Source organism: Anomaloglossus baeobatrachus, chromosome 5 (genome assembly GCF_048569485.1).
Source record: "Anomaloglossus baeobatrachus isolate aAnoBae1 chromosome 5, aAnoBae1.hap1, whole genome shotgun sequence".
NCBI lineage: Eukaryota > Metazoa > Chordata > Amphibia > Anura > Aromobatidae > Anomaloglossus > Anomaloglossus baeobatrachus.
In genome coordinates, this window is record NC_134357.1 from 511,101,933 (window position 1) to 511,115,539 (window position 13,607).

General features: G+C 47.4%; 2 protein-coding genes across 2 annotated transcripts in view; both read left to right on the top strand.

Annotated features, from left to right (window-relative positions):
• The window catches only part of LOC142311975 (uncharacterized), a 452,821-nt gene that overhangs the window by 72,251 nt on the left and 366,963 nt on the right, over positions 1-13,607 (top strand). The gene's annotated exons all lie outside the window — the stretch shown is intronic.
• Positions 1-13,607, top strand: part of LOC142312005 (uncharacterized) — a 128,642-nt gene that overhangs the window by 54,324 nt on the left and 60,711 nt on the right. The window lies entirely within an intron of this gene.

Consider the following 13,607-nt stretch of genomic DNA (forward strand, 5'->3'; position numbering starts at 1 on the left):
GAGTGACCGTAATCAGTGCGTGATCAGAAAAAGATATGCACTCAATTGACGCATCCACCAGAGAGTGTAGGTCCCCATGTTTAATAAAAAAGAGGTCCAACCTAGAATAGCAGTCGTGCGCTGCAGAATAAAATGAAAAGTCTTTGTCTGATGGGTGCAGCAATCGCCAAGTGTCTATCAGTTGGTGGTCATGTAATCCCCGTCTCATCCGGCGCAGCGTCATGTGTGGCATACCAGACACCCCTTTTGAACTGTCTCTCAACGGTTCCAAGACTACGTTAAAGTCACCCCCGAGAACCAAAGTGCCCTCCGAGAATTCCTCTATCTTCTCAAGGTACCGCAACAAGGTGGGACATTGGCCCGCATTAGGCAAGTATACTGCCACAAATGTGAACATCTGAGTAGCTATGCGTCCCTTGAGCATCATAAGCCTACCCAGATCGTCTGTCTGAGAGTCTAACAATTCCCACGGGAGCGTGCTGGACATGAGGATGCTCGTTCCCCTAGATCTAGGATCAGGGGAGGGTGAGTGGTGCACAGTGGGGTACCTTCTGTCCGAGAGTCTGTAAGGCTTAGCTTCACAGTAGTGTGTCTCCTGGAGGAAGGCTACCTGGATTCGATTTCTCCAAAGAAGGTTCAGCAGGATAGATCTTTTCTCCGGGCTATGAAGGCCCTTGACATTCAGTGAGCCCACCCGCAGATTGGCCTGCCTCTGTTTCACCATTTTCTGTCGCGAGGTCCTAGAGGAGCAAATCAAAAGAAAGGAGGGGAAGGGGAGAGAAAAAAAAAAAAAAAAAAAAAGAGAGAGGGAAAGCTGGTGAAAAGAGAGGAGGGGTAGAAAAAGTATTGACAAAGAGGGAAGTAGCTGAGACCCTTTAGCAGGGGGAAAAGAGAGAGGCAAGAAGATCAGAGAAGAGAACAAGAAAGAGGAAAAGCAGCGAGACTGCCGCTCGCAGCACCAGGGACCAGCCCAGGGACTACTAAGAAAAAGATAGGGACAAGAACTGACATGCGGCCAGAGCGCAGACCCGCGCCCCTCTTATTAGCACTAAATGACCCCTCTCCCCGACGGAGAAGAAGGGTCAGCCGATTAACCACCCACACACCCCACCACCCAGGATGAACACGGTAAAGAAAAACATCCCCCCCCCCACCCCCCCACCCCAATCTTAAACTAGACATTGCCAAAGAAATAGAATTTTCAAAAACTTTAGGCAGTAAACTATGTCCAGAAAAAACTAGCCCAAGGCCAGGACTCCTGCTCAGGAGTCGTAGAGACAAGAGAGAGCCTCCCAGCTCCCCGTACTTTGACTCCGTCTCTCATCGAAATCACCGTCGTCTCACAACTTGGACCACTCCCTCCTCCCAGCAGCATCCAATACATGCCAAATCCCTCAAGGATCGCCGCTTTGAGCAGGACGGGTGCCTCCCTTCCTCCTCCGCGACCTCGGGGGTGCCTGGGGTTCCCACTCCAACCAGTCCGGAATTGAGCAGTCTGGTATTCCCAGGAATGCAAAAAGATCAGGAAGCTCTGAGTGCCTCTTCAGCAAAAACACGGAGTCCCCCTTGCGTACTATCAAATGGAAGGGATGGCCCCATCTATATGAGGCGTTTACTTCTTTGATGCCGAGCAGGAGAGGATGAAGCAGGCGTCTCATATATAGTGTGCGGCCGGAGACATCAGGGAATAGCTTCACCATGGCCCCATCCATCTCCACCGGACCGTATGACCAAGCTCCCTGTAGGATCCTTTCTCTGTCTCCATAATAGTGCAAACGACATAGTACATCTCTAGAGGAGGGGGCAGATCTAGGGCCCGACCTTGCGACTCTGTGAATTCTGTCGAAGAGGTAGGTAGCCTCCAAGGGGCGATCAGTGACCCGGTTAAAGATGTTTAAGACCTTAGTACGCAGAAGTTCCTGGGGCCAGTCCTCCGGTATACCCTTGAGTCTGATGTTATTTCTTCTGCCCCTGTTCTCTTGATCATCCAAGAGCAGGGCAAGATCTCTGATGCGGGCATTGGATGACTCACAGTCTCTCTCAATCCTCTCCATTCTGCTCTCCAGGGACTCCTGAGCCTGCTCTGTGGCTTCAATTCTGTCCTCCAGTACCACCATTTCCTCCCTCAGGGCAGACAGCGCCATCTGCTGGGAGGATTCAATTCTAGCCACAACATCCTCCAGATCTTTCTTGCTGGGGAGGGCCAAAATGAGCTCTCTCAGGGCTTGTATGTCCCCCAGTGGGGGGCCAGCATGCCTATTGCTTAGTAACACCTGAGGTTCTGTGTGCCCCGTGGGCGGGGGGGGGCTCCTGTGTGCAGAGCATGGCCGGTATCCCCGGGTCTGATGATCCCCTCAGGGCCCCCCCCCTATCCACAGCAGCGTGCTGCAAGGCAGGCTGAGCAGCCTCCCCCCTCCTCCAGTCCTCTGTACCTGGGCCCGCTCCGTCCAATGCCACCGCCGCCTCCGACCTCCGTTTCTCTGCACTGCTGATCCCCTGCTCCGCTGCACAGGCTGTAGGAGAATGCCGAGCGGCACCTGGGGAATCCCCCGCTGGAGGACGCCGCGCGCCAGCCGGCGCCATCTTGCTTCGGGCCGCCTGCGGAGGTTCAGAGCCCGGCGCCGTCAGAAACTTTGTGAGGCTCCCCTGGGGTCTCTGACTCGTCCCCGGGGAGGCAGAAGCGGGCGCTACCCCCGGTCTCTTCTTGGGGGCCATCCTGGGTAAGTGGGGGCTGCAGGATTTAGTATATTTAGGCTGTGGGCGCAGGAGCTCTGGGATCCAGCGTCCTCACGCTTCCATGTCAGGACACGCCCCCCTACCTGTAGTTCTTAACCAAGTTTGCACACAATGCAGCAGGGATTTTGTCCTATTCCTCCATACAAATAGTCTCTAGATCTTTCAGATTTCGGGGCTGTCGCTGGGCAACATGGAGTTTCAGCTCCCTCGAAAGATTTTCTATTGGGTTCAGGTCTGGAGATTGGCTAGGCCACTCCAGTACCTTGAAATGCTTCTTACAGAGCCACCCATTAATTGCCCTAGCTGTGAGGATCATTGTCATGCTGGAAGAAGAAGCCACGACCCATCTTCAATTCTCTTACTGAGGGTAGGAGGTTGTTGACTAAAATCTTGCAATACATGACCCCATCCATCCTTTCTTCAATACGGTGCCGTCGTCCTGTCCCCTTTGTTGAAAATCATCCCAAAGTATGGCGTTTCCACCCCCATGTGTAACGCTCACTGCTGGAGGTGGTACTGCAGTGAGCAAAGGTGGACTCACTGGACCAGAGGAGGACCTCGGGCGTACCCTTTTGTGGGAGGGACTTGACTAAGTGCCCACCGCGATGTAGACACCAGGTGCTTCTTCCAGGGTAGTGATCGGGACCATGGCAGCTCACTCCTAGGGCAATGGCGGATACAGAAGAGGACAAACTGGGGCTGGAGGCACAGCTGGATTGGATGGGCACAGTCTCTGGTATAGTAGGGACTCCGGGGTAGCTGAGGCTGGGGGCACGGCCAGTTTGGACAGGCACAGTGTCTGGTATAGCAGGGCCACCAGGATAGCTATGGCTGGAGGCACGGCTGGATTGGACAGGCACAGTCTCTGGTATAGCATGGCCACCAGGGTAGCTGAGGCTGGAGGCACGGCTGACTTGGAAAGGCATAGACTATGGTATAGCACGGCACTGGGGTAGCTAAGACTGAAGGCACGGCCGGGATGTACAGGCACAGTCTCTGGTATAGCAAGGCCACCGGCATAGCTACGGCTGGGGGCATGGTTGGGACAGACAGACAGGGGTGTAGAACACTGTAACAAAAGTACAGCAGGCAAAGGGACCTGGCGACTAGCTGGCTAGGGCAAACACTAACTAACTAAACACGTTGGTCAGACACCTCCCCTAGTGGGAGAGATCCTTAAGTACCCAATGCCTTTCAGCAGTAGGCTGAGAGATACTTCCTAGGGGGCACTTCCTGGGGCGCAGGTGGTACTGGGACACGTGAGAGCTGGCCGCTGTGGTAAGTAGAGTGCGTCCCTGTGGGAGGAGGAGCACAGTGGTGCCAGCGATACACCATGCTTCACGGTTGGGACAGTGTTTTTGAGGTTGTACTCATCCATCTTCTTCCTCCAAAAATGGCAAGTGAAGTTGATACCAAAAGGTTCTATTTTGGGCTCTTTTGATCAGATAACCTTCTCCCATGTCTCCTCTGGATCATCCATATGGTCATTGGTGAACTTTAAACATACCTGGAGATGTGCTGGCATGAGCAGGGGGACCTTGTGTGCCCTGCAAGATTTTAATCCATGACAGTGCAGTGTGTTACTGTAATTTTTGACACTGTGGACCCAGCTCTTTTCAGGTCATTGAATATACACACAAATTATGTCTAAGAGCGGCATAAGTACTGTATGTGAAGCCTTAGGATTAGCCGATAATTTGAGGGTGAAATTAGAATTTGGTGTTTTCAGCCAATGGGAAGACAATCAAATAATAAGCAACCTTGAATAACTGCTTTACTAAAAGATACAGTATATTAAAGTCTGATCGTTACAATATGTTTGTAGAAGTATGTCATGGCACAAACATAGGAGATTACTGAGTAACTGGGAAAAGGTGTCGCTGATGCTCATTAGGCTGGAAAACTTTGCAAAACTTTTTCTAAAGCGTTTAGACTTACACAATCCTCAGTCAGAGATAGAATATAGAAATGGAGACAATTTCAGATAATTTCTACCCACCTTCTTCGGACTGGTTGCCCATAAAAGATCACTTAAGAAGTAAGGCAAATAAAAGTCACCTGGGTCACAAAGGAACTCAAGGCAGATTCTAATGAACAAAAGGTCTTTCTCATATTAGCTAACATTAATACTTATATGTCCACCATCTGTTGGACATTGAAAAACAATGGAAGGAAATGGTCAGTGCTCTTCAAAAATATTGGTGACCGTCTGCAATTTTCTAAAAAAAAACATCTGAACAAGCCAAAATTCTATTGAAACAATGTTTTGGGGGACAGATGAGACCAAAGTGCAGCTTTTTGGTTTTGAATGATAAGCTTTATGTTTGGGGAAAGAACAACACAGTATAAAAACCTCATCAACTGCGTCATACAGTAAGACAATAATCTAAAACACATAATTTGTTCTACAATATAATGGTTAGAGAAAAATAAAGTTAAGGTTTTGGAATGATCACGTTAGAAAACTGACCTCAATATTCTAAAAATGTTGTGGAAGGACTTAAAACGAGTGGTTCATAGGAAAACGACCACCAATGTAACAGGGTTGAAACTGTTTTGTAGGGAGGAATGGACTACAATTCCTCCGAGCCAATGTGCCAGACTAATCAAGAATTACTGTAAGGCTATGTGCGCACACTGGAGAAAATTTGTTCACAAAAAAACTGCACTTGAAACACAACAACAAAAGTGCATACATTGTTGTATGTTTTTCCCCCATGCTTTTTTTTTTTAGTGACATCAATGGCGGGAAGGCTTAAAAGACGCAGGAAAAAAATGCACAATGGATTGACATGCTGCAGTTTTTTTTTTTGTCAATCCCAAACGGCAATAAACCACCAAAAAAGTGGCAAAAATACAGTGTCAATGCAGTTTTTGCTGCACAAAGGTGTCACATGCTGAAAGTACATTTTCTCAACCTTTTGACACTCAGTAATTTTTATTTTTTAAATCACGAAATTAACGAATCTCAGTCTAATTTTTTTTATCAAATTTTTTTTAACTCATTAATTTAATTTGTTTCTCTTTAATCTACTTTTGCACTGAAAATTTGATATATTTTTAGTCAAATTAATGCAGAAATATATAAAATGTTAAAAGGCTCTCACTTTCAAGCAGCATTAAGGCTAGGTAATCTAATATATAAAGCTGAATGTGTGTATGTGTGTGTGTATGTCCGGGATTGGCATCTGCACAGTCGCAGCTACAGCCACAAAATTTTGCACACTCACACTTCTGAACCCCGAGAGCGTCATAGGCTATGTTTCGAGGGGAAAGTTAAACCCCACGCTTTACAGTTATTAACCAAAAAACCTGCCTCCATTAAAGCGAATGGAGCTGGGAGCCACAGTGCAGGCAGAACTTCAGAAGAATGCGCAGCCACGCCCTTATATGGAATGTTGGCGTGTCACAATGCAGCCAGGGAAAGAGGCAGACACAGACAGGGTAAGAAACAGACACAAAGAGACAGACACAGACAAAGAGACAGACTGACAGGGAATGAGACAGACGGGGAAAGAGAGGGAAAGAGAGAGACAGGTAAAGAGACAGACACAGACAAAGAGACAGACAGACACAGGGAAACAGACAGACAGGGAAAGAGAGGGAAAGAGACAGACAGGCAAAATGACAGAGATAGACAGACAAGGAAAGAGATTGAGACAGACGGAGAAAGAGACAGAGACAGTCAGAGACAGATGGAAAGAGACAGACAGACAAAGAGAGAGAGACAGGGAAAGAGACAGAGATAGACAGAGAGACAGAGAGATATATACAGAGGGGGAGACAGACAGAATGGGAGAGAAACAGAGAGACAGTTACTATCCCGGGCAGTGCCGGGTGCTACAGCTATAATATATAAAGGTGTGTGTGTGTGTGTGTGTGTGTGTGTGTGTGTGTGTGTGTGTGTGTGTGTGTGTGTGTGTGTGTGTGTGTGTCCGGGATTGGCAGCCACAAAATTTTGCACACTCACACGTCTGGACCCCGAGAGCATCATAGGCTGTGTTGTGAGGCGAAATATTTTAAACCTGCGCATTCCAATTTACCAATCAATTTTGCCCCTATCTACATAATGGGGAAAAAGTGAAACGAAAAGTGTATTGGCACCGTCGCATTTACAATCACAAAATTTTGCACAGACACCTCATGTGACCCAGGGAACGTCGTAGATTATGTTTTGACAGGAAAATTTAACCCCGCGCTTTTACACGCTACGAGATCGCTACAGCAATCTCGTTGGGGTCACGGATTTTGTGACGCACATCCGGCCGCTGTAGCGATGCCGTTGCGTGTGACACACATTGTGTGTCGTCGCAAAAACGTGCAAAATCGCTCATTGGCGACATGGGGGTCCATTCTCAAATATCGTTACTGCAGCAGTAACAAAGTTGTTCCTCATTCCTGCTGCAGCACACATCGCTCCGTGTGACACCTCAGGAACGAGGAATCTCTCCTTATCTGCCTCCCGGCCACAATGCGGAAGAAAGGAGGTGGGCGGGATGTAAGTCCCGCTCATCTCCGCCCCTCCGCTTCTATTGGGCGGCGGTTCAGTGACGTTGCCGTGACGCTGAACGAACCGCCCCCTTAGAAAGGAGGCGGTTTGCCGGTCACAGCGACGTCGCAGGGAAGGTAAGTATGTGTGACGGGTCCGGGCGATGTTGTGCGACACGGGCAGAGATTTGCTCGTGTCGAACAAACGATGGGGGCGGGTACGCACGATGGCGATATCCGTACCGATATCGCAGTGTGTAAAGCGGCCTTTACTCTCCAAAAAACATGCCTTTATTAAAGTAAATGGAGCCTGGAACTACATGTTATTAGTAGGAACTGTGAGTGGTTGCTATAGGAACAAAAGACATTCATAGTATAAGAAGCTTATATGTGAGGTAATAAGATGTCAGTGGGGAGACGGATAGAAAGAGACAGACAGAGACAGACGGTGAAAAAGACAGACAGAGACAGACCGGGAAAGAGACAGACAGACATGCAGACAGGGACAGAGACAGGCAGACAGGGAAGGAGAAGACATCCAGAGAGACAGACAAAGATAGATGGGGAAAGACACAGACCTTGATAGAGACAGACGGCGAAAGAGACAGAGAAACAGAGACAGACAAAGACAGGCAGACAGGGAAAGAGACAGACCGGAAAAGACACAGACAAAGAGACGGGGAAAGATACAGACCTGGAAAGAGACAGATGGGGAAAGAAACAGAGAGATAGAGACAGACAAAGAAAGAGACAGAAAGAGGCAGACCTGGAAAGAGAGAGATGGGGAAAGAGACAGACAGAGCACATTACTTGGCCAATTTAGTTAAATCTGTGTTGAATATCTGTGGTGTTGAAATATATGTTGTGAAATGCTTCTATTAGCTTAGTTTTTGCCTTTTAATAATTCCATTTATATCTATTTGTTTTGTGGTTTTTGTGTGCAGAATACATTTTTGTTAATACATTCTATTTTGTTAACAGCAGTTATTAACCTGGACGAAGCCGGGTAGTACAGCTAGTATACAAATAAAACAGGGACTGGAAAGCATGGGATTTAGAGGTGTCACAACATAAGTGTCTTCTGTCCTTATATTTGTTTTTTTTGTTTTTGTTTTTTTTTTAAAACATATTTTATTTGATGTCAGCAAGCACATATCATCAACAAGAGAACATGTTGTTACATTCCATAAAATTTCTCCGGATTGTACAATGCTTCTGTTACATCATTTTCTTTTTCATTGTCACAACAATTTCATCTCCATAGAATTATCTTAACAATAATTTACTTTAACTTAACAACCTAACATATTTGTTCAATTCAGTTGGTCCTTTGGATGCTCCCTATCTTCAGTGTCCCTAGTGTCCCTGCAATGTCTTCCAAACAATACCAAGACGTGTGTTCAAATGCTTTAATTAACTGGGTGATTTCTGTCTGTGTGAAGCTTTGCTCAATAAATGTTCTCCACTTTTTGAAGAATCTTTTAGTGGACTTCTCCTTATGTTTCTCCGAATCCAGTTTGTCGTACATCATTATTGTTTTTAGGGTATCAACTATTTCTGTATTTCTCGGAGCCTGTCTTATCAGCCAATTCCTAAGTAGGCATTTCTTAACTACAAGCAATACTACGTGTATTACACCTGGAATGTGAGCACTTGCTCTGTCAGTTTCCGTAGGGGCTTCTATACAGTGAAACAAACAGGCCTAAGGGGTGACGGGTATAACTACTTTCCAAATCCTCAATATGTACGCCACCGCTTCCTCCCATACCCCCCTCACTCATGGGCATTCCCATATGCAGTGAAACAGTTTTGCCTTATGGAGTCCACATTTAGGGCAATGGTCCAAGAAATGCACTGGTGAGCTGTTATGTGGTTTATTAAAGGCGTAAATTGCGTTGTGTACTAGCTTAAATTGCATATCCCTCCATTGTTCATTTATCATTACTTTCTTAACAGATTCCAACCCCCTTAGAATTTTAACATAGATGTCCGGATCGCCTAGAGCAGTCTCCCAGGTTTTAAATATTTGCTCTTTCCAGGGGCCCTGTACTTGATCTCTCAATCGTTGGTATATGATCGAAAGGGATTCATGTCCCGCTCCCTGACCAATCAATAGATCAAAACTCCCCTTCTCAGCCTTCCCAACCTCTTTTACCACTGATGGGTAATGTGTTGTTATTTGTAAATATTGTAGGTAATGGTGATTTTCCATGTTAAATTTTTCCGATACCTCCGCCCAGCTCAGAACTCTCCCCTCCTCCGTTTTCAGTAAATCACCCAACCTCCGTATCCCCCTCTGTTTCCATCCTTGAAATAATTTGTTTTGAGACCCTTGAGTAAAATTTGGATCCTCCCACAACGGGGTAAATTTTGAAAGACAATAAGGGAGTCTATACAGTTTTCTCAGTGCTCTCCAGGCCCCCACCGTGTCCTTTATTAAACAGCTCTGTTTCACATACGTTGGTATTTTATCTAGCTTCATATGTAATACCACTACCAAGTTAAAAAGGCTTGTTAGCTCCCTCTCCAGCTGAACGTTAGAAAAGAAAGTTGTCCCATTGATCCAGTCTTTTATATGTCTGGCAAGCGCCGCTAAGTTGTACAATCTAATCATGGGCATTTGTGCCCCACCATCTTTTTTCTGTAGACACAGCTTTGAGTAGGCTACTCTTGGTCTCTTTCCCTGCCATAAAAATTTTACAAACGCTTTTTGCAACTTGATATCGGTGTGTTTCAGCAGTAAGGGAATAGTTTGTAGAGGATAGAGCAAACGGGAGAAGCTGATCATCTTTATCAGATGTGCTCTGCCAAACAGGGACAGGGAAATATTTTTCCACCTATCTAGCTCTTTAGCTATTTTTTCAATTAGATGTGGATAGTTAAGTCTATATAATGACATTGAGTTTCTGCCTATTTTAATTCCTAAATAAGTGATGTAGTGGGGGGCTATGGCTACTTCTATTCCCTCACCTTGCCTATTTCCAAGGGGTGTCAAATATAGAATCTGACTTTTACTGATATTTATCCTGTAGCCTGAAAAGGAGCCAAAGTACGCCAGTTTGTCTATTACGTTCTTCAGATGGTTGTCTGGGTCTGACAGAGATAAAACTAACCTGCTTTGCAGACAATATGCTTTTATTTATATCTCTATCTCTCTATTCCCCACCTTGATTCCTGAGAAATCTTCTGATTTTATTAAGTATTGGGCTAGTGGTTCAAGGGCCAAGTCAAACAGAAGAGGGGATAGGGGGCACCCCTGCCTAGTCCCCTTCTGTAGCTGAAAAGATTTTGACAGCCCATTGTGGAAATTCTAGCTTCAGGCGTAGCATAAAGGGCCTCCATATAGTTCCGAAAAGTACCCATTATGCCAAATGTATCTAATACTAGCCCTAAGCAATGCCAATTTACATTGTCAAAGGCCTTTTCCGCGTCTAAGGCCAACAACGCAGGGTTCCCCTTTATCAGGCTCTGTCTTTTTGTTCCATCTAGTACCACCAACGCTGTGCGAATGTTGAATACTGCTGACCTATTTTTAACGAACCCCACTTGATGTGGTCCTACTATTGATGGGAGGATCAATGCTAGCCGGTCTGCCAGGATTTTAGAGAATATTTTAATGTCTTGGTTTATCAGCGATATGGGTCTGTATGATGAAGGGTCCGAGGGGTCTTTTCCTTGTTTGTGTATTACCTTTTATATACGCCACATGGCCAGACTGTAGTAGAATTTTATTTTGGAGAGTGTAGTTGAAAACTTTTACTAAAGTGGGCATAACATCTTCCTGTAGTATTTTATAAAATTCCCCCGTCATTCCATCGGGGCCTGGGGCCTTGTTATTTTTAAGGTTTTTCACCACTGTTCTCACTTCCTCCTCTTTTATTGGGGCATTTAACATTTCCCTGTCCGATTCCGTAATTGTGGGTAATGACAGATTGTTTAGGACAGGGGTGGGGAACCCTTTCACTGCCGGGGCCATTTGGAAATTTCTACCAACCTTTGGGGGCCGCAAAAATTATCAGCTTGAACATTACCGTAATATATTTGGTCAAACAGTTAATTAACTCACTCTTACTGTGGTGCTTGGAGCTGCTTCTCTTTGGTGCAGCTGTGATGTTCGGTGATATTGATCATGTTGTTTCATACAACTGCTTTTTCAGGTTTGTCTCGGTCTGGAGCTCAGTCAATAGATTGGTAAATCATATACAGCACAGGAGACGCTGGGGGCACAAACATCACAGGAGGGGATGGGGGCGCACATATGCATCACCGGAGGGGCTGGGTCGCATATACAAATCACAGGAGGGGCCAAAGACATATACACATCACAGGACACAAGAAGGACGGGCTCTGAAATCACTGGGGTTGCACGGACAGTACTGACAGGCACGGACAACACTGGCAGTGTCACAGACAGCATTAGAGGGGCACAAACAGGACTGGGGGACATGTACAGGACTGAGGGAGCACAGACAGCACTGGGGGTGGCACAGCAGTGGGGGGATGGCACAAAGGACAAGGGAGGGGGGGGGCACAAAGGACAGGGAGGGGGCACATAGCGCTGGTGGGCATACATAGTACTGGCCTGGTACACAGCACCACGGGCAGCAGGAGTCACACAGCACCACAGGAGACTCACAGCACCGCGGTAGGCAGTAGAATCACAGCACCGCACGAGGCAGGAGGCTCACAGCACCGCGGGAGGCAGGAGGCTCACAGCACCGCAGGAGGCAGGAGGCTCCCAGCGCCGCGGGAGGCAGAAGGCTCCCAGCACCGCGGGAGGCAGGAGGCTCCCAGCACCGCGGGAGGCAGGAGGCTCCCAGCACCGCGGGAGGCAGGAGGCTCCCAGCACCGCGGGAGGCAGGAGGCTCCCAGCACCGCGGGAGGCAGGAGGCTCCCAGCACCGCGGGAGGCAGGAGGCTCACAGCACCGCGGGAGGCAGGAGGCTCCCAGCACCGCGGGAGGCAGGAGGCTCCCAGCACCGCGGGAGGCAGGAGGCTCACTGCACCGCCGGAAGCAGGAGGCTCACTGCACCGCCGGAAGCAGGAGGCTCACTGCACCGCGGGAGGCATGTACAGGGAGGCCGGTAAACCTGCTGCTCTTTTTTTCTTCTTTTGTGGGACGGGAGCACAGCGCATCTCATGCTTACTCTGCCCACAAAGTATGTCTTCAGCACGGTGGCAAAGGCCAGCAGGCTGAGAACATAGTGATATGTGCACCACACATTGTGATTTAAGGGGCCGGCAGCCGACAAGACCGCAGCTGCCACCCAAAGTTCTGCAGTCCACGGGAATGTGCCCAGGGGCCGCATAAAAAGTCATTGGGGGCCGCATACAGCCCACGGGCCAGAGGTTCCCCACCCCTGGTTTAGGAAGTTGCCTCCTCCTGTGTCATTTGCTGGCCCTTGTTCATACAATTTTTGTAGAGTTCTCCAAATATGTCATTGACTTTCTTTAAGTCATTGTGACTAGCCCCAGATGGGTCCCTCAAATGAGTTATAGATGTTAAAGGAGTTATTCCCTTTGCCATTCGTGCCAGAAGCGAACCTGCCTTGTTCCCGAATCTAAAATAATGCGATGCAATTCTCTAGCCTCTCATCCTCTCTGCCCTGTCCACCCACAAGTCAAATTCTGCTTTCTCTTTTATCCACTTGTTCCTATTACCAATAGATGGATTATTAATGTAGTTTGTGTAGGCTTCTCTGGTCCTTCTGCTGGCTTCAGTGTATGCTTTAGTTGTTTTCTTTCGCAATGCTTTCACATATCCCATTTTTTTTTTTTATAAATTCTTTTATTTATAAATGTAATCCTTTAACAGTACACGTAACAGTTCTTAAGATCAAATGGACCTTTGTAAGATACATTCAACACACCAAAAAATAGGACATAAGGCACACTTTACATTTTTACATTGTGACAGAAAATGTTCCCGCAAATGCCCCCTTTCAGGTGTATAGACATTCAAGGTTCCATCTAGCTTTTTCAAAGAATAAATTCACATTTAACAGGTAACATACGTAACTCACCAAGAATAGTAAGAAGCGAAAGAGGAAAAGACCAGAAAGAAAGCAAGAGAAATAAAACAAAGAATAGAAAAGAGTGAGAAACTGGGGAAGAGGAGGAGGGTGGTGGGGGGGAGGGCTGGGAGGTGGAGGGGCCAGGTGAGGGTAAGAAGGGGTGGGGGGGGGCTGGGAGGTGAAGGGGCCAGGTGAGCGTAAGAAGGGGTGGTTGGGGGGCTGGGAGGTGGAGGGGCCAGGTGAGGGTAACAAGGGGTGGGGGGGGGGTCTGGGGATCCGCTTATGTACTACCTTCTGTGGTTCCCTCAGCCGCCTCATCACTGCCCACCAGAGCACCATAGTCCTCCGAGTGCTGGAAGTCCATCCACTC